Source organism: Ranitomeya variabilis, chromosome 8 (genome assembly GCF_051348905.1).
Source record: "Ranitomeya variabilis isolate aRanVar5 chromosome 8, aRanVar5.hap1, whole genome shotgun sequence".
Taxonomy (NCBI): Eukaryota; Metazoa; Chordata; class Amphibia; order Anura; family Dendrobatidae; genus Ranitomeya; species Ranitomeya variabilis.
Genome location: NC_135239.1, coordinates 2,741,957 through 2,763,351, shown reverse-complemented (window position 1 = coordinate 2,763,351; position 21,395 = coordinate 2,741,957). Strand labels below are relative to the sequence as shown.

The following is a 21,395-nucleotide window of genomic DNA, read 5'->3' as shown; positions in this document are numbered from 1 at the left end:
ATGGTTTTTGCCCCCTGGCTAAAAACATCTGCCCCCAGCCACCCCAGAAAAGGCACATCTGGAAGATGCGCCTATTCTGGCACTTAGCCACTCTCTTCCCACTGCCTTGTAGCGGTGGGATATGGGGTAATAGAGCAGAGCTTGGAAGAGAAGGAGCGCGGTTTGACTTTTCAATTCAAAATTGGCTGGAATTGAGATAGGACACCATGTCGCGTTTGGAGAGCCCCTGATGTGCCTAAACAGTAGAAATCCCCCACAAAATGATGCCATTTTGGAAAGTATACCCCCTAAGGAACTTATCTACATATGTGGTGAGCACTTTGAACCCCAAAGTGCTTCATAGAAGTTTTATAATGTAGAGCCGTAAAAATAAAAAAATCATATTTTTTTCACAAAAATAATCTTTCTCCCCTATTTTTTTATTTTCTCAAGGATAACAGTAGAAATTGGACCCCAAAAGTTGTTGTGCAATTTGTCCTGAGTACGCTGATACCCCATATGTGGGGGTAAACCACTGTTTGGGCGCATGGCAGAGCTCAGAAGGGAAGGAGTGCCGTTTGACTTTTCAATGCAAAATTGGCTGGAATTGAGATCAGATGCCATGTCGCATTTGGAGAGCCCCTGATGTTCCTAAACAGTGGAAACCCCCCCAATTCTAACTCCAACCCTAACCCCAACTCACCCCAACCCTAATCCCAACCCTAATCCTAATTCCAACCCTAACCCTAATTCCAACCCTAACCCTAATCCCAACCTTAATTTTAGCCCTAACCCTAACTTGAGCCCCAACCCTAACTTTAGCCTCAACCCTAACCCTAACCCTAATGGGAAAATCGAGATAAATACATTTTTTTATTTAATTGTTTTTTCCTAACTAAGGGGTGATAAAAGGGGGTTTGATTTACTATTTATAGCAGGTTTTTATAGCGGGTTTTTATGTTTGGCTGCTCTCACACACTAAAAGATGCTTTTTATTGCAAAAAATAGTTTTTGCATCACCACATTTTGAGAGCTATAATTTTTCCATATTTTAGTCCACAGAGTCGCGTGAGGTCTTGTTTTTTGCGGGACGAGTTGATGTTTTTATTGGTACCATTTTCGGCACATGACATTTTTTGATCGCTTTTTATTCCGATTTTTTTTAGGCAGAATGAACAAAAACCAGCAATTCATGAATTTCTTTTGGGGGAGGCGTTTTTACCGTTCCACGTTTGGTAAACTTGATAAAGCAGTTTTATTCTTCGTGTCAGTACGATTACAGTGATACCTCATTTATATCTTTTTTATGTTTTGGCGCTTTTAGACAATAAAAACTATTTTATAGAAAAAAAATAATTATTTTTGCATTGCTTTATTCTGAGAGCTACAACTTTTTTATTTTTCTGCTCATGGAGCTGTATGGTTTTTTTGCGGGACAAGATGACATTTTCAGCAGTACCATTTTTATTTACATACATCTTTTTGATCTCGTTTTATTGCACTTTTTGTTCAGCGGTATGATGATAAAGCACTGTTTATTGCCTCGTTTTTAAAATGTATTATGGTGTTCACTCAAGGGGTTTGCTAGTGTCACAGTTTTATAGAGCAGGTCATTGCGGATGCGGCGATACCAAATATGTGTACTTTTATTTTATTTTTTTTACATAAATAAGGAAGAATATAGAAAAATATTTTTTTTTCTTTATTTGGGGATTTAAAAAAATATATATTTTTACACATTCCAATTTTTTTTAAAACTTTTAAACATTGTCCAAGGTTAAGACATCACTATATTACATCAGATCACCGATCTGACACTTTGCACAGCACAGTGTCAGATCAGTGATCTGACAGGCAGTGAAGGAGGCTTGCCGGCGACTGTTCTCAGCAGGCGCTCGCAAGCCACCTCACTGCAGGACCCGGAAGGACCCAGCGGCCATCTTGGGGCCAGGGGTCTCCATGGAGACCATGAGAATAACGTGATCTCATCGTGTTATTCTGATGGAAGCTTGCAAGTAGCCCCGGCATCGGAGGGGTTAAATGCCCGCGATCGGTGCTAGCACAAATCATGGGCATTGCTACGGGGTGTCATGCAGTTCCAGCAGCGCAGTACTAGTATGGCACATGTTGCAAAGGGGTTAAATGTGAACACTCCTGGTTGGGTGTCCATCTGCTGGATTGGGTGTAGTGGAAGAACTGTCGGTCCCTATTATACTATTTCTACTGTGGTAAAATTGATGCCACTTTGCTGGTGTCTGCCAATAATTTTTGGAAATGTGAACACTCCTTGTTGGGTCTCCTTCATGCCTGTTGCATGTACCATCAGCCCTCCACTTCCTTGGACTCAACTACCCGTGTTACTATCATTAAATTCTTTTGACAATGGTAGTCTAGAAAAAAATTATATTTATGCCACCTGAGTGTGGCTCAGCATGAAAGCAGGTATGTTATGGTTCTCAATGGCAAGAGAACATAGCCCAGCAAACATAGAACTAGCTCTTGGAAGGATGGGAACTAAACTGACCATGAACTAAACCTGCCGCACAACTAACAGTAGCCGGGTCGCGTTGCCTGCGTTTTATCCCTAGACGCCCAGCGCCGGCCGGAGGACTAACTAATCCTGGCAGAGGAAAATATAGTCCTGGCTCACCTCTAGAGAAATTTCCCCGAAAGGCAGACAGAGGCCCCCACACATACTGGCGGCGACCCTAGATGAAATGACAAACGTAGTATGAAAATAGGTTTAGCAAAATTGAGGTCCGCTTACTAGATAGCAGGAAGACAGAAAGGACACTTTCATGGTCAGCTGAAAACCCTATCAAATACCATCCTGAAATTACTTTAAGACTCTAGTATTAACTCATAACATCAGAGTGGCAATTTCAGATCACAAGAGCTTTCCAGACACAGAAACGAAACTACAGCTGTGAACTGGAACAAAATGCAAAAACAAACGAGGACTAAAGTCCAACTTATCTGGGAGTTGTCTAGCAGCAGGAACATGCACAGAAAGGCTTCTGATTACAATGTTGACCGGCATGGAAGTGACAGAGGAGCAAGGTTAAATAGCGACTCCCACATGCTGATGGGAACAGGTGAACAGAGGGGATGATGCACACAAGTTCAATTCCACCAGTGGCCACCGGGGGAGCCCAAAATCCAATTTCACAACACAGGTAGATGTGTTTTTGTGGTATCAGGGCTCCAACAAAGGGGCCTACACTGATCCTTCACCCACCTCGTCTTACTGTGAAGTTCAATTGAAAGCTGTACATACTGTCCAAGACCCCGATACCTCAGGCCTGGCTGATTGCTGCAGTGCCATGCTAAAATCTGTACTGTGGGTGAAGTGAATTCACTTTTCTGGTGTCTGCCCCTAATTTGATGTGTTTTCGGAGCTTTTGTGAACATTATAAGGTGTTGTGCATGTGTTTCTTTTTGCCTCCCATTGAGATGTATGGCGTTCGGCAATGTTTGGCGAATATTTGACAAATTAATCGGCGAATATTGCAAATTCGTTGAACGTAATTCAAACCGAACATTGAAATATTCGCTCATCTCTAGTAACATTATACACAGGAGCTCTGTATATAGTGTATAGGTAATACAGTGATCACCGGTGACATTACACTCATGAGTTCTGTATATAGTGTACAGGTGATACTAGGATCTCCTGTGACATTATACACTGGAGCTCTGTATATAGTGTCAGTGTACACGTAATACAGTGATCACCAGTGACATTATACACTGGAGCTCTGCATATAGTGTCAGTATACATGTAATACAGTGATTACCCGTGACATTATACACAGAAGCTCTGTATATACTGTATAGTGTAAAGGTAATAAAGGGATGACAGTGACATTATACCAGGAGTTCTGTGTACAGTGTATAGCAGTGTTCCCCAACTCCAGTCCTCAAGAGCCATTAACAGGTCGTGCTTTCAGGATTTCCTTTGTATTTCACAGATGATGGAATTATCACCTGTGCAATACTAAGGAAATCCTGAAAACATGACCTGTTGGTGGCTCTTGAGGACCAGAGTTGGGGAAGACTGGTATATAGTGTACAGGTATTACAGTGATCACCAGTGACATTATACACTGGAGCTCTGTATATAGTGTCAGTGTACAGGTAATACAGTGATCACCAGTGACATTATATGCAGGAGCTCTGTATATTGTGTCAGTGTACAGGTAATACAGTGTTCATCAGTGACATACACTGGAGCTCTGTATATAGTGTCAGTGTACAGGTAATACAGTGATTACTGGTGATATTATACACAGAAGCTCTGTATATGCTGTATAGTGTAAAGGTAATAAAGGGATCACCAGTGACATTATACACAGGAGCTCTGTATATAGTGTCAGTGTACAGGTAATACAGTGATCACCAGTGACATTATACACAGGAGCTCTGTATATAGTGTCTGTGTACAGGTTATACAGTGATCACCAGTGACATTATACACAGGAGCTCTGTATATAGTGTTGGTGTACAGATAATACAGTGATCACCAGTGACATTATACACAGGAGCTCTGTATATAGTGTACAGTTAATACAGAGATCACCAGTGACATTATACACAGGAGCTCTGTATATAGTGTACAGTTAATACAGAGATCACCAGTGACATTATACACAGGAGCTCTAGATATATAGTGTATAGTGTACAAGTAATACAGTGATCACCAGTGACATTATACACATGAGCTTTGTATATAGTGTCTGTGTATAGATAATACAGTGATCACCAGTGACATTATACACAGGAGCTCTGTATATAGTGTTGGTGTACAGATAATACAGTGATCACCAGTGACATTATACACAGGAGCTCTGTATATAGTGTACAGTTAATACAGAGATCACCAGTGACATTATACACAGGAGCTCTGTATATAGTGTACAGTTAATGCAGAGATCACCAGTGACATTATACACAGGAGCTCTGTATATAGTGTCAGTGTACAGGTAATACAGTGATCACCAGTGACATTATATACAGGAGCTCTGTATATAGTGTCAGTGTACAGGTAATACAGTGATCATCAGTGACATACACTGGAGCTCTGTATATAGTGTCAGTGTACAGGTAATACAGTGATTACTGGTGATATTATACACAGAAGCTCTGTATATGCTGTATAGTGTAAAGGTAATAAAGGGATCACCAGTGACATTATACACAGGAGCTCTGTATATAGTGTCAGTGTACAGGTAATACAGTGATCACCAGTGACATTATACACAGGAGCTCTGTATATAGTGTCTGTGTACAGGTTATACAGTGATCACCAGTGACATTATACACAGGAGCTCTGTATATAGTGTTGGTGTACAGATAATACAGTGATCACCAGTGACATTATACACAGGAGCTCTGTATATAGTGTACAGTTAATACAGAGATCACCAGTGACATTATACACAGGAGCTCTGTATATAGTGTACAGTTAATGCAGAGATCACCAGTGACATTATACACAGGAGCTCTAGATATATAGTGTATAGTGTACAAGTAATACAGTGATCACCAATTACATTATACACATGAGCTTTGTATATAGTGTCTGTGTACAGATAATACAGTGATCACCAGTGACATTATACACAGGAGCTCTGTATATAGTGTTGGTGTACAGATAATACAGTGATCACCAGTGACATTATACACAGGAGCTCTGTATATAGTGTACAGTTAATACAGAGATCACCAGTGACATTATACACAGGAGCTCTAGATATATAGTGTATAGTGTACAAGTAATACAGTGATCACCAGTGACATTATACACATGAGCTTTGTATATAGTGTCTGTGTACAGATAATACAGTGATCACCAGTGACATTATACACAGGAGCTCTGTATATAGTGTACAGTTAATACAGAGATCACCAGTGACATTATACACAGGAGCTCTGTATATAGTGTACAGTTAATGCAGAGATCACCAGTGACATTATACACAGGAGCTCTGTATATAGTGTCAGTGTACAGGTAATACAGTGATCACCAGTGACATTATATACAGGAGCTCTGTATATAGTGTCAGTGTACAGGTAATACAGTGATCATCAGTGACATACACTGGAGCTCTGTATATAGTGTCAGTGTACAGGTAATACAGTGATTACTGGTGATATTATACACAGAAGCTCTGTATATGCTGTATAGTGTAAAGGTAATAAAGGGATCACCAGTGACATTATACACAGGAGCTCTGTATATAGTGTCAGTGTACAGGTAATACAGTGATCACCAGTGACATTATACACAGGAGCTCTGTATATAGTGTCTGTGTACAGGTTATACAGTGATCACCAGTGACATTATACACAGGAGCTCTGTATATAGTGTTGGTGTACAGATAATACAGTGATCACCAGTGACATTATACACAGGAGCTCTGTATATAGTGTACAGTTAATACAGAGATCACCAGTGACATTATACACAGGAGCTCTGTATATAGTGTACAGTTAATGCAGAGATCACCAGTGACATTATACACAGGAGCTCTAGATATATAGTGTATAGTGTACAAGTAATACAGTGATCACCAATTACATTATACACATGAGCTTTGTATATAGTGTCTGTGTACAGATAATACAGTGATCACCAGTGACATTATACACAGGAGCTCTGTATATAGTGTTGGTGTACAGATAATACAGTGATCACCAGTGACATTATACACAGGAGCTCTGTATATAGTGTACAGTTAATACAGAGATCACCAGTGACATTATACACAGGAGCTCTAGATATATAGTGTATAGTGTACAAGTAATACAGTGATCACCAGTGACATTATACACATGAGCTTTGTATATAGTGTCTGTGTACAGATAATACAGTGATCACCAGTGACATTATACACAGGAGCTCTGTATATAGTGTCAGTGTCCAGATAACACAGTGATCAGCTGTGACATTATACACAATATCTAAAGGTATAGTATATAGTGTACAAGTAATACAGTGATCACAGTTGACATTACACACAGGAGCTCTAAGTATATGTCTATATAGTATCACTGTACAAGTAATACAGTGATCACTGGTGACATTATACACAGGAGCTCTGTATACAGTGTATAGCCTTCAACGTTTGCAGTCCCACTCCCTTCATTATTTGTACTCCCCCTTCCCCAGCTCACTTCATTATTTTCAGTCCCCCTCCCCCACTCACTTCATCATTTGCATTCCCCTTTACTCCCTCACTTCATCATTTTCAGTCCCACTCTCTACCCCTCTTCGTCATTTGAAGTCCCCCTCCCAGTCAACATTTGCAGCCCCCTCCCTTCCCCATTTTCAGTCCCCCTCTCCACATACTTCATTTGCAGTCCCCCTCCCCCCTTCACTGCATCATTTGCAGTCTCCTTCCCCATTAACTTTATCATTTGCAGTTCCCCTCACTTCATCATTTGGAGTCCCCCCTTCATCATCATTTGCAGTCTCCATCTATTTCTCATTTTCAGCCTCCCTCACTGAATCATTTGGAGTCCCCCTCCCCTTGACTTCATCATTTGGAGCCCCCTTCCCCTCCCTTCATAATTTGCAGTCCCCCACCCCATCACTGCATCATTTGCAGTCCCCCTCCCTTCATCATTTGCAGTCCCCCTCCCCTCCATTCATCATTTGCAGTCCCCTCCCCCTCTTTTCATCTTTTGCATCCCCCTCCCCCTTCCTTTCATCATTTGCAGTCGTCCTCCCACTTGCCTTCATCATTTGCAGTCCCCCTTCTTCACCATCACGTACTCACCATCACCTAGCCAAAGACGATCAAAGGCTCAAGGAGCTGGAGCTGGAGTTGCGCAGCCGTTCAGGTATGATGGCCGTGGAGCTCCGGGCAAGCTAGTGCTGAGGTGTGCAGTGGCGCACAGCATTTTATTACATTCTGGGGCTGGTGAGAAGAAGCACAAGGGGGGGGGCAAATTGGGCCTGGGCCCCCTTCTTTCCTTCTGCTCAGCAGGCCTCATGCAGCAGTAGGGACAGTAATGCCCTGATGGTGGCCCTGGCCACCAGCACAGATCAATCAATCCATTATTGACGTTTTTGGAAGCATGGCATCTAGGGAAGTTGCATCCATAGAAAGACAGGACTTTCAGTCCAAATGTAACTGCAACAGGGATGAAAGGTTGGCTATAAAGAATCTTCAGCGGGACCACCACATAGTCAGAAAACCCTTGGACAAAGGGGTAATGTGGTAGTCCTTGTATGAGATCATTATTGCCGACTATATATGCAGGATAGTGACTGTTACGCGGTAAATCAGCGAACACATAAAAACATAGAAAAAGAAGAGATGATGCAGAGAAAAAACCATGGGGTAAGTATAGAGAATATATTTAGATCTGTTCCACAATAATATTAAACAGTCATATACATAGGTCTATTGTCATAAGAGGCATGAAAAAAAGTATAAAAACTAAATACCAAACTTTTATGCTCTAAGTAGAGATGAGCTAATTTGCTCAGATCCCTGCTTATTTGGCAAGCTATAGCGCTTACCAGATAAGCTGCAGAAGGCACCCGGATACATGAGGCACGCCGGCTGATCAGCTGTTCGGCTCCGCAGCTGCATGTGTCGCGGCTGTGTGACAGTCATGACACATGCATGGAGAACCTGTTTATTGGGACCCAATCAAATTTCCTCATCTCTACTTAGGACACAAAAGTTTGGCATTTAGTTTCTATACTTTTTCCATATGGGCATACCTCTTGTGAAAATAGACCTTTGTATATGACTGTTTAAATATTATTGTGGGATAGGTCTAAATATATTCTCTACACTTACCCTGTATTTTTTTCTCTGCACGATCTCTTCTTTTTCTATGTTTTTATGTGTTCGCTGATTGTCCAAATAAAGATATTGTTTTTTCAGAATTTTCTGTTTATGGGAGTAATCTTTGTAGACTTTGTTGTAGTCAGGAGTTAGCCAGAGGTCAGTACATGGGAAAAGCAGTATACTGTAGTTTGGAGGAAGCAGCAGGTGGTAGGAAAACTTTACTAAAGGCTGGGAGCTCAATAAACTCAAAAAGGAAGGAAGAGCAATGCCAGGTTTAAGTAGAGTGTTCAATCAGGGAATTACAAGATGGAGCCAATCAGAAATTCTGGGTGGAGCCAATCAGAAACTCAGGGTGGAGCTAATCAGGAACTCAGGGTGGAGCCAGTCAGGAACTCAGGATGGAGCCAATGAGGAACTCGGGGTGGAGACCATCAGAAACATAAGAGGGGAAAGGGGATGGGGGAACTACAAAACCCAAGATATCAGCAAAATTAAGATTATTTAGTCTAGAAAAAGACAACTAAGGGGCGATCTAATAACCATGTATAAGTATATAAGGCGACAATACAAATATCTGAGGATCTGTTTATACCCAGGAAGGTGAAGGTCACAAGGGGGCATTCTCTGCATCTGGAGGAGAGAAGGTTTTTCCACCAACATAGAAGAGGATTCTTTACTCTTAGGGCAGTGAGAATCTGGAATTCCTTGCCTGAGGAGGTGGTGATGGCAAACTCAGTCCAGGGGTTCAGGAGATGCCTGGATGTCTTCCTGGAGCGTAACAATATTGTATCTTACACTTATTAGGTTCTGTAGAAGGACGTAGATCTGGGGATTTATTCTAACGGAATATAGGCTGAACTGGATGGACACCTGGCTTTTTTTGGCCTTGCTAACTATATTACTATGTTACTATGTTATGTTATTTGGGTTAGCACTAGTGTTGAGCGATACCGTCCGATACTTGAAAGTATCGGTATCGGAAAGTATCGGCTGATACCGGCAAAGTATCGGATCTAATCCGATACCGATACCCGATACCAATACAAGTCAATGGGACTCAAGTATCGGACGGTATCCCTGATGGTTCCCAGGGTCTGAAGGAGAGGAAACTCTCCTTCAGGCCCTGGAATCCATATTAATGTGTAAAAGAAAGAATTAAAATAAAAAATATTGCTATACTCACCTCTCCGACGCAGCCTGGACCTCACCGAGGGAACCGGCAGCGTTCTTTGCTTAAAATGCGCGCGTTTACTTCCTTCCGTGACGTCACGGCTTGTGATTGGTCGCGTGCCGCCCATGTGGCCGCGACGCGACCAATCACAGCAAGCCGTGACGTAATTTTCAGGTCCTGAATGCCTAATTCTAGGCATTCAGGAATTTAAAATTACGTTCCGGCTTGTGATTGGTCGCGTCGCGGTCACATGGGCGACGCGACCAATCACAAGCCGTGACGTCACGGGAGGCAGGAAACGCGCGCCTTTTAAAATTACGTCACGGCTTGTGATTGGTTGCGTGCCGCCCATGTGACCGCGACGCGACCAATCACAGCAAGCCGTGACGTAATTTCAGGTCCTGAATGCCTAATTCTGTGATTGGTCGCGTCGCGGCCACATGGGTGGCACGCGACCAATCACAGCAAGCCGTGACGTAATTTCAGGTCCTGAATGCCTAATTGCTGTGATTGGTCGCGTCGCGGCCACATGGGCGGCACGCGACCAATCACAAGCCGTGACGTCACGGAAGGAAGGAAAAGCGCGCATTTTAAGCAAAGAACGCTGCCGGTTCCCTCGGTGAGGTCCAGGCTGCGTCGGAGAGGTGAGTATAGCAATATTTTTTATTTTAATTCTTTCTTTTACACATTAATGTTGTTTCGATACCGATACCCGATACCACAAAAGTATCGGATCTCGGTATCGGAATTCCGATACCCGCAAGTATCGTCCGATACCCGATACTTGCGGTATCGGAATGCTCAACACTAGTTAGCACAGAACTGTCCAGCGAGCTGAAAAGCTCGGGGCCAAGAACTGCCTCCTGGTGCACAGGAGCTGCTACGTTCAAGTCCTGACAGTACTCCCCTCCTTCCAGGATGGCCTCTGGACATCTCAGGTGCCGGCTTCTCTGGATGTCTGTGATGAAAAGCTCTGTAAGCCTGGGTGCATGAACGTTGCCCTACGGCTTCCATGAATTATTTTCTGGTCCGTAACTCCCTGATTGTACCAAATATTGTAGTCTTCCTCTAAATCTTCTAGAATCTAGAATTTCATCCACAATGTCCTGTTCTTCACCATGGACTTTTTCTGATGGAGGAGGTGGCTGAGTTCTTCCTGGAAACGGGTTCTCACTGAATGGTTTGAGCAAGGACACATGAAACACAGGGTGAATTTTAAGGCTGTTAGGAAGTTTTAAATGGAAAGCATCTGGGTTAATTTGTGCAGAAATTTGAAAAGGTCCTATGAATTTTTGACCCAATTTAGAAGACTGTATGTTTGTTTTCAGATTTTTGTAGAAAGTCAAACCTTGTCATCAACCTGAAGGGTAGGAGGGGCTTTGCGACATTTATCTGCTGTTTCTTTGTAATCTTCGTGGGCCTTTTGTAACATCTCAGTTAGTGCTTCTTGAGCTTTCTGCAACTCTCTACATCTGTTTGTGACAGCAGGAACCAAATGACCAGATGCAAGTCATAGTTAGAAAAAATGGGCTCTGGGATGGAATTGTTAAAATTGGCCTGGTCAGGAAGGTGAAAACAGTATTCGCGGTGAAGGGGTTCAAAGAAAGATCAATGTCTTTATAAGGTTGGATAAGAAAACCGTCAGATTCCTTTCCATCTTTAATCTTCATTAAAATTTCTTTGGTGTCCAGTATTACCCCCCAAAATTTTGGACCTAGAATGGTACAGTCAGTGTTAGACCTCTGTGGAGATACTTAGGGTCAGTGGATGCCCTTGTCTGCTAGCCGAAACCGTATGGACCAGGGATCATCCCACCGAACGCCCGCTCTCCTTTCCTGTGGGCAGAACACTACTCAAACAACACAGGGTGAAGGTAAAACAGTGGGACTATGCTTTATTGAACCACAAAACTAGCAGACAACACGTAGAACAGTCCCAGCAAAATACCAAAGATGGTGCAATTACAGAGTCTCCCTAAGATGGTCCATTTTATTCCAACTAAAGGGATTCCTACAGGTGAACAAACTACAGAATTAGTGGTCAAAGAGATATTGAGGCTGCATGGAATTCCTGACAATGTCGTTTCTGATAGAGGTGTTCAGTTTACATCAAGAGTTTGGAAAACCTTCTGTACAGCTTTAGGAGTTACTGTCAATCTACTGCCTTCCACCCACAATCCAATGACCAGACTGAATGAACTAACCAAACTCTCGAACAATACCTGCACTGTTTTATTTCTTAATAATAATCTTTATTTATATAGCGCCAACATATTCCGCAGCGCTTTACCGTTTAACAGTTTCAAACACAACAGTCATAAGTAACAACGTTATCTATACAATAATTAAAGCACAATAAGATGACCCTGCTCGTGAGAGCTTACAATCTACAATGAGGTGGGGAGATACAAAGTACAGGTGTGTATTTACAATGGTGTATTTACAATGATGGTCCAGCCATCTTCAGGGGGTGGGGGATAGATGGAGATAGTGAATGGGCTACACACGCACCCTTAGGCCGGGGTCACACATGCGTGTTTTACGGACGTAAGAGCGCAGAAACTACGTCCGTAAAACTCGCATTACATACGGCACAATTATTCTCAATGGGGCTGCTCCTATCAGCCGTATATTACGGTTCAGTATTATACGGTCTTCTACGGCCGTACAAAATCGCAGCATGCTGCGTTTGTCAGCGTATTGCGCAAAAAAATCGCCAATGAAAGTCTATGGGGGCGAGAAAAATACGGATTCCACACGGACCAGCAGTGTGACCTGCGAGAAATACGCAGCGGTGTTAGTGAAAAGTCGGTAATTCAATTGCCGGCTTTTCATTTCTCCTGCACAAACCCGACAGGATATGAGACATGATTACATACAGTAAACCATCTCATATCCCCTTTTTTTTGCATATTCCACACTACTAATGTTAGTAGTGTGTATGTGCAAAATTTCAGCGCTGTAGCTGCTGAAATAAAGGGTTAAATGGCGGAAAAAATTGGCGTGGGCTCCCGCGCAATTTTCTCCACCAGAATGGTAAAGCCAGTGACTGAGGGCAGATATTAATAGCCAGGAGAGGGTCCCTGGTTATTGGCCCCCCCGTGGCTAAAAACATCTGCCCTCAGCCACCCCAGAAAAGGCACATCTGGAAGATGCGCCTATTCTGGCACTTGGCCACTCTCTTCCCACTCCCTGTAGCGGTGGGATATGGGGTAATGAAGGGTTAATGCCACCTTGCTATTGTAAGGTGACATTAAGCCAGATTAATAATGGAGAGGAGTCAATTATGACACCTATCCATTATTAATCCAATTGTATGAAAGGGTTAAAAAACACACACACACATGATTAAAAAGTATTTTAATGAAATAAACACAGCGGTTGTTGTAATAATTTATTGCTCTCTCAATCCATTTCCAGGCCCTCGCTTGGCAAAACAATAAACGCACAAGATACATACCTTCTGATGTCAGATCACGTCCCACGATGTAATCCATCGGAAGGGGTTAACTAATATTACAGGCAGGAGCCCTGCTAATGCAGCGGTGTGCTCGTGCCTGTAATCCCCAGTGAATGAATGAAATGTAGGTCATTGACCTACATTTCCTTCAGTTGCGGTGATGCGCCCCCTGGTGGATGTCCTCATATGACCTGGAGCGTGGGAAAAAGTTCCCAGGCTGCAGTTCATGAGAACATCCACCAGAGGGCGCCTCACCGCAACTCAATGTAAGTACAGATCCAGCTTTCCTTTCAGCACCCGGGGGATTACAGGCACGAGCGACTGGTTTATCGCAGCTCGTGCCTGTAATATTAGTTAACCCCTTCAGATGGATTACCACGTGGGACGTGATCTGACATCAGAAGGTATGTATCTTGTGCGTTTATTATTTTGCCAAGCGAGGGCCTGCAAATGGATTGAGAGAGCAATAAATTATTAAAACAACCGCTGTGTTTATTTCATTAAAATACTTTTAAATCATGTGTGTGTGTGTGTGTTTTTTTTAACCCTTTCCAACAATTGGATTAATAATGGATAGGTGACATAATTGACGCCTCTCCATTATTAATCTGGCTTAATGTCACCTTCCAATAGCAAGGTGGCATTAACCCTTCATTACCCCATAGCCCACCGCTACAGGGAGTGGGAAGAGAGTGGCCAAGTGCCAGAATAGGCGCATCTTCCAGATGTGCCTTTTCTGGGGTGGCTGGGGGCAGATGTTTTTAGCCACGGGGGGGCCAATAACCATGGACCCTCTCTAGGCTATTAATATCTGCCCTCAGCCACTGGCTTTACCATTCTGGCGGAGAAAATTGCGCGGGAGCCCACGTCAATTTTTTCCGCCATTTAACCCTTTATTTTAGCAGCTACAGCGCTGAAATTTTGCACATACACACTACTAACATTAGTAGTGTGGAATATGCAAAAAAAAAGGGGATATGAGATGGTTTACTGTATGTAATCATGTCTCATATCCTGTCGGGTTTGTGCAGGAGAAATGAGAAGCCGGCAATTGAATTACCGGCTTTTCACAGATATCGCGCTGAATGAAATCTAAATACAGAATATATATATATGTGTCATGTGTCTCAATGACATATATATATACTGTATATATGTTTTAATGAACATTTGAGCACATAAATCCATTAGATGTCGGTTTTGCAAGCCTGCGCGAAAATCTCGCAGTACGGATGCCATACGGATTACATACGGAGGATGCCATGCGCAAAATACGCTGACACACCCTGACTACGGATCAATATTTTGGGAACATTTCTCCGTATTACGGCCGTAGTACGGACGTATAATACGTGGCGTATTGTCTTACGCCAAGTGTGACCCCAGCCTTACACATTAAATGACTTTGATTAGGGAACGTGATAGGCCGCTCTGAACAAATATGTTTTGAGGGAGCGCCTAAGACTATGCAAATTGTGGATGGTCCTAATTTCTTGGGGTAGAACATTCAGAGGATTGGCGCAGCACGGGAGAAGTCTTGGAGATGGGAGAGGGAGGTACAGATTAGTGCAGAGGTTAGTTGAAAGTCATTTGCAGAGCGCAGCGGTCGGCTAGGCCGATAGACAGAAATGAAGGAGGAGATGTAAGGGGGTGCCACACTGTGAAGAGCTTTGTGGGTGAGAACAAGTACTTTCAATTGGATCCTATAATGAATGGGCAGCCAGTGTAATGACTGTCGAAGACCGGCTGCATCTGAATACCGTTTAGCCAGGTAGATGACCCTGTCTGCTATGTTAAGGATGGACTGGAGAGTGGAAAGCCAAGTGAGGTCAATTAATAGAGCGTTACAGTAGTCCAGGCAGGAGTGGATCAGGGCGACAGTGAGGGTTTTTGTTATTTCCATGGTGAGAAAAAGGCGGATTCTAGAGATGTTCTTTAGGTGTAAGTTGCACTAGCCGGCAAGAGATTGTATATGGGAAATGAAGGAGAGATTGTTGTAAAATGTAACACCCAGATATCGCACCTGCTGTCCAGGTGTTATTATAGTTCCACCCACGGAGAGGGAAATGTCAGATTTAGGGAGGTTAGTAGATGGTGGGAGCAGCAGAAGTTCAGTTTTGGAGATGTTGAGTTTCAGATAGAGGGCAGACATGATGTTGGAGACTGCGGACAGACAATCACTGGCATTCTGTAGTACAGTGGGAGTAAGGTCAGGGGATGACATGTATAGTTGTGTGTCATCAGCATAAAGATGGTACTGAAAGCCAAATCTGCTGATGGTCTGTTAAATTGGGGCCATGGAGAGAGAGAAGAGAAGTGGGCCAAGGACTGAGCCATGAGGTACCCCGACAGTGAGCGGAAGAGGGGATGAAGTGGAGACAACGAATGATACATTGAAGCAGCGGTCGGAAAGGTAGGATGAGATCCAGGAGAGAGCAGTGTCCTTAATGCCTAGTGACTGGAGCCTAGAGAGTAGGAGATGGTGGTCAACAGTGTCAAAAACTGCAGAGAGGTCAATAAGAATGAGCAGAGTGGTCACCATTACACTTTGCTGTCAGAAGGTCATTGGTCACTTTGATGAGTGCAGATTCTGTCAAATATAGGGGGCGGAAGCTGGACTGTGAAGGGTCTAGGAGGGAATGAGTGGAGAGGTAACGGGTAAGGCGGGAGTAGACTAGGCGCTCCAAGAGTTTCGAGATGAAGAGAAGGTTGGAGACTGGTCTGTAGTTATTTGTGCAGGATAGATAGAGAGGGTTGGGAGCGGATTTCCTGATGGATGTTATCTATTTTCTCTATAAAGTGGGAGGCCAGGTCATCAGCACAAAAGTCTGTGATAGAGGCTTGAGCTTTTGGCCTGAGGAGGGAGTGAAAGGTGTCAAAAAGTTTCTTGTGGGTGTTGGATAGTGAGAAGATCAGGGTGGTGTAGTAGGTCTGTTTGGCAAGGTGAAGGGCAGAGTTATAGGTTCTTAACATAAATATGAAGTGGACGAAGTCTTCTGGTGTGCGAGTTTTCCTCCATAAGTGTTCAGCACTTCTAGAGCATCACTGGAGAAGCTGAGTTTGCAATGTGAGCCAGGGCTGTTTTACTCTGTGTTTGGAGGTTCTGAGGGTGAGGAGAGCTACTTGGTCAAGGGTGCTTCTGAGACTGTCATTGTAGTGGTGTATGCAAATTGCCTCTTCTGAGAAAAAGAGGACTTAACTCTATAGCGCCACCTGTTGGAAGTAGCGAAGTCACAATCAACCCTTTAACGAGTCGTGCAATATGACTTAGGATAAAAGCCAAATCAGTATCTCAATTGTAGTGGTGTACAGCCAGATCAGGACAGGAAAAAAAGGAGATTGGGGACAATGATGAGTGTAAGTAGTCTGAAAGTGTATGAGAGTTAATGGCATGTAGATTTCTGAATGTGTGGTAAGTAGTAGTGTGCTGTGGTGAGTGAGGGATTGTGAGCGTGAAGTAGAGAATGTTGTGGTCAGAGAGGGGAAGCGGTGAGTTACCTAGGTAGGAGATTGAGCAGAGCCAGGCGAAGACCAGGTCAAGGGTGTTACTGTCTTTGTGTGTTTCTGAGGTTGAGATCTATGAGAGGCTGACAGAAGTGGATAGTGATAGAAGCTGGGATGCAGATGTGGAAGTGGGGCTGTTTATGGGGATGTTGAAGTCTCCCAGGATAAGGGTTGGGACTTCTGAGAACATGAAGTGCGGCAGCCAGGCTGAGAAGTGGTCAAGGAACTGGGTGAGTGAGCCTGGGGGCCGGTATATGACCACTACCCTGAGGGAAAGGGGACGGAAGAGCATGATGGTGTGGACCTCAAAAAAAGGGACTGAGAGTGATGGGACTGGAGGGATGACCCAGAAGGTGCATTGTGGGGACAGGAGCATGCCAACTCCACCACCAGGTCTGTTTGTGGGTTTCAGGGAATGGGATAATTGTAAGCCACCATGGAAAATGGCAGCAGGGGAGACAGTGTCAGAATCCTGAATCCAGGTTTCAGTGAGGGCCAACAGATTCAGAGAATTGTTCAGAAAGTAATTGTGCAGAAAAGGAAGTTTGTTACATACAGACCGTGGATTCCAGAGGGCACAATTAAAAGAGTGCAAGTAATATTAATAAGATTAGTGTGGTTTTGTTATGAGGTAGGATAGGGGTTGAGGTTGGGGGATGGTGGACCAGGGTTGGGGGAGATGTCCCCCGAAATCAGAAGGAGTAAGAGGATAAAGAGCAAGTAGGTATTGGAATTGCAAGAAGTTTTTTTGTGCAATGTGTTTGGGCAAGATGAGCTGAGGTTTTTCAGGAAGGTGAGAAGTGCATGGGAGCTGTACATGGGAGAGGGAAGTATAGAGGGGCTGATGTGTATGAGTCATGGTGGAGGGGGATGGTGCGGTGAATGTGGATGGCAGGGGAACATAGGAGGATAGGAATAAAGCACATGGATAAAAGGGATTGCAAAGGGTGGGCTACCTGACTCCTGCCCTGACTAACTGCCATGGAATAACTGCCTTTTGATTGATGCTTATCTTCTGGGATGCTTTGCTTCGGGGATGCTTGCGTGCACCCCCACATGCATGCACCCCTTAGGAGGTGTCTAAATTTTATAGTCCACAATACTGAGTCAGAAGAGATGGATTGTGGGAACTGATTAGAGATAATTTGGCAGCTGGGGCCAGCACACCAGGGGGTGGTTAGATGATCAAAGACATTGGGGCTGCCTACATCTATATGCTGTAACACCTTCCACCAGATATCATCTAGAATGACCACAGTCATGGATATACATCAAACAGTGAGTAAAACATACAATGCAACAATCATTTAGCAGGCACATTAAAATATGTTGCTAGATGGTAAAGTGGCAGATGACAGACAGCAGACAGCAATCAGAGGTGGGAAGTTGTACCATTAAGGTACCGTCACACTAAACGATATCGCTAGCGATCCGTGACGTTGCAGCGTCCTGGCTAGCGATATCGTTGTGTTTGACACGCAGCAGCGATCAGGATCCTGCTGTGATATCGCTGGTCGTTGCTGAAAGTTCAGAACTTTATTTGGTCGTCAGATCGCCGTGTATCGTCGTGTTTGACACCAAAAGCAACGATGTCAGCAATGTTTTACAGTGGTAACCAGGGTAAATATCGGGTCACTAAGCGCAGGGCCGCGCTTAGTAACCCGATGTTTACCCTGGTTACCAGTGTAAAATGTAAAAAAACAAACAGTACATACTCACCTTCGCGTCCCCCGCCGTCCGCTTCCTGCACTGACTGAGCGCTGACTGAGTGTAAAAGCACAGCACAGCGGTGACGTCTCTGCTGTTAGGGCCGGCGCTCACAGTCAGTGCAGGAAGCGGACGCCAGGGGACGCGAATGTAAATATGTACTGTTTGTTTTTTTTACATTTTACACTGGTAACCAGGGTAAACATCGGGTTACTAAGCGCGGCCCTGCGCTTAGTAACCCGATGTTTACCGTGGTTACCCAGGGACCTCGGCATCGTTGGTCGCTGGAGAGCGGTCTGTGTGACAGCTCCCCAGCGACCACACAGCGACGCTGCAGCGATCGGCACCGTTGTCTGTATCGCTGCAGCGTCGCTTAGTGTGACGGTACCTTTAGATATATTGCAGCAGATGAGACAGCAATCAGAGGGCATGAAGACAGGGTGGATTATCTACCAACAGCAGAATGTTCCTATAATAACTCCAAGCACAGTTCTCCATCCCAGAGCCCATTTTTTCTAACTATGACTTGCATCTGGTATTTATTCCTAATCTTCCATTTAATACTTTGGTTCCTGCTGTTACAAGCAGACGTACAGAGATGTGGAAAGTTCAAAAAGAACTGAGATGTTACAAAAGGACCAAGAAACAGCAAATAAACATCGCAAAGCCCCTCCTACCCTTCAGGTTGATGACAAGGTTTGACTTTCTACAAAAATCTGAAAACAAACATACAGTCTTCTAAATTGGGTCAAAAATTCATAGGACCTTTTCAAATTTCTGCACAAATTAACCCAGTTGCTTTCCGTTTAAAACTTCCTAATAGTCTTAAAATTCACCTTGTGTTTCATATGTCCTTGCTTAAAGGGAACCTGTCACCACGTTTTTGGAAGATGGGATAAAAATAGCGTTAAATAGGGGCAGAGGTGGGCGTTACATTAGAGTGTTTGTTATGCGTTTATTACCCACCTAAGTTGCCGAAATACCTTTGCAAAGTCTCCGTTTTCGCCTGTCAATCAGGCTAGTCTGGTCAGATGGGCGTTGTCTTCCCCCAGATCTTGTTTAGTTTTCCGTTGGTGGCGTAGTGGTGTGCGCATGCCCAAGGTCCCGAATCCTCTGCCAGGGGATTTCAAAGAGCGCGGTGTCCGTTATTGCATTGGTGATCGGTGGGCGCGGCCATCTTCCTTTGGCCGCGCGTGCGCAGAAGCGGCGCTCTGCTTGCCGCGGCGCTCTGCTGGCCGCGGCTTCAGGAAAATGGCCGCCGCGATATCCATCTGCGCACGCGCGGCATCCCGCGGCCATTTTCCTGAAGCCGCGGCCAGGAGAGCGCCGCTTCTGCGCACGCGCGGCCAAAGGAAGATGGCCGCGCCCACCGATCACCAATGCAATAACGGACACCGCGCTCTTTGAAATCCCCTGGCAGAGGATTCGGGACCTTGGGCATGCGCACACCACTACGCCACCAACGGAAAACTGGGGGAAGACAACGCCCATCTGACCAGACTAGCCTGATTGACAGGCGAAAACGGAGACTTTGCAAAGGTATTTCGGCAACTTAGGTGGGTAATAAACGCATAACAAACACACTAATGTAACGCCCACCTCTGCCCCTATTTAACGCTATTTTTATCCCATCTTCCAAAAACATGGTGACAGGTTCCCTTTAAAGCATTCAGTGAGAACCCGTTTCCAGGAAGAACTCAGCCACCTCCTCCATCAGAAAAAGTCCATGGTGAAGAACAGGACATTGTGGATGAAATTCTGGACTCTAGAAGATTTAGAGGAAGACTACAATATTTGGTACAATGGAGGAGTTACGGACCAGAAAATAATTCATGGGAGCCGGAGGGCAACGTACATGCACCCAGGCTTACAAGAGCTTTTCATCACAGACATTCAGAGAATCCAGAGGCCATCAGGAAAGGAGGGGAGTATTGTCAGGACTTGAACCTAGCAGCTCCTGTGCACAAGGAGGCAGCTCTTCCCACCGAGCTTTTCAGCTCTCTGGACAGTTCTGTGCTAACCCAAATAACATAGTAACATAGTAATATAGGTAGCAAGGCCAAAAAAAGCCAGGTGTCCATCCAGTTCAACCTATATTCCGTTAGAATAAATCCCCAGATCTACATCCTTCTAAAGAACCTAATAAGTGTAAGATACCATATTGTTACGCTCCAGGAAGACATCCAGACCTCTCCTGAAGCCCTTGACTGAGTTCGCCATCACCACCTCCTCAGGCAAGCAATTCCAGATTCTCACTGCCCTAACAGTAAAGAATCCTCTTCTATGTTGGGAGAAAACCTTCTCTCCTCCAGACACAGAGAATGCCCCCTTGTGCCCGTCACCTTCATTGGTATAAACAGATCCTTGGAGAGATATTGTATTGTCCCCTTATACTGTATACTTATACATGTTTATTAGATAGACTAAATAATCCTAATTTCGCTAATCTATCTGGGTATTGTAGTTCTCCCATCCCCTTTATTAATTTGTTGCCCTCCTTTGTACTCTCTCTAGTTCCATTATATCCTTCCTGAGCACCGGTGCCCAAAACTGGACACAGTACTCCATGTGCGGTCTAACCAGGGATTTGTACAGAGGCAGTATAATGCTCTCATCATGTGTATCCAGACCTCTTTTAATGCACCCCATGATCCTGTTTGCCTTGGCAGCTGCTGCCTGGCACTGGCTGCTCCAGGTAAGTTTATTATTAACTAGGATCCCCAAGTCCTTCTCCATGACAGATTTACCCAGTGGTTTCCCGTTCAGTG

At 44.2% G+C, this 21,395-nt stretch overlaps 1 protein-coding gene across 3 annotated transcripts in view; it reads left to right on the top strand.

Annotated features, from left to right (window-relative positions):
• The window catches only part of LOC143788384 (vitamin D3 hydroxylase-associated protein-like), a 207,515-nt gene that overhangs the window by 120,903 nt on the left and 65,217 nt on the right, over positions 1-21,395 (top strand). The gene's annotated exons all lie outside the window — the stretch shown is intronic.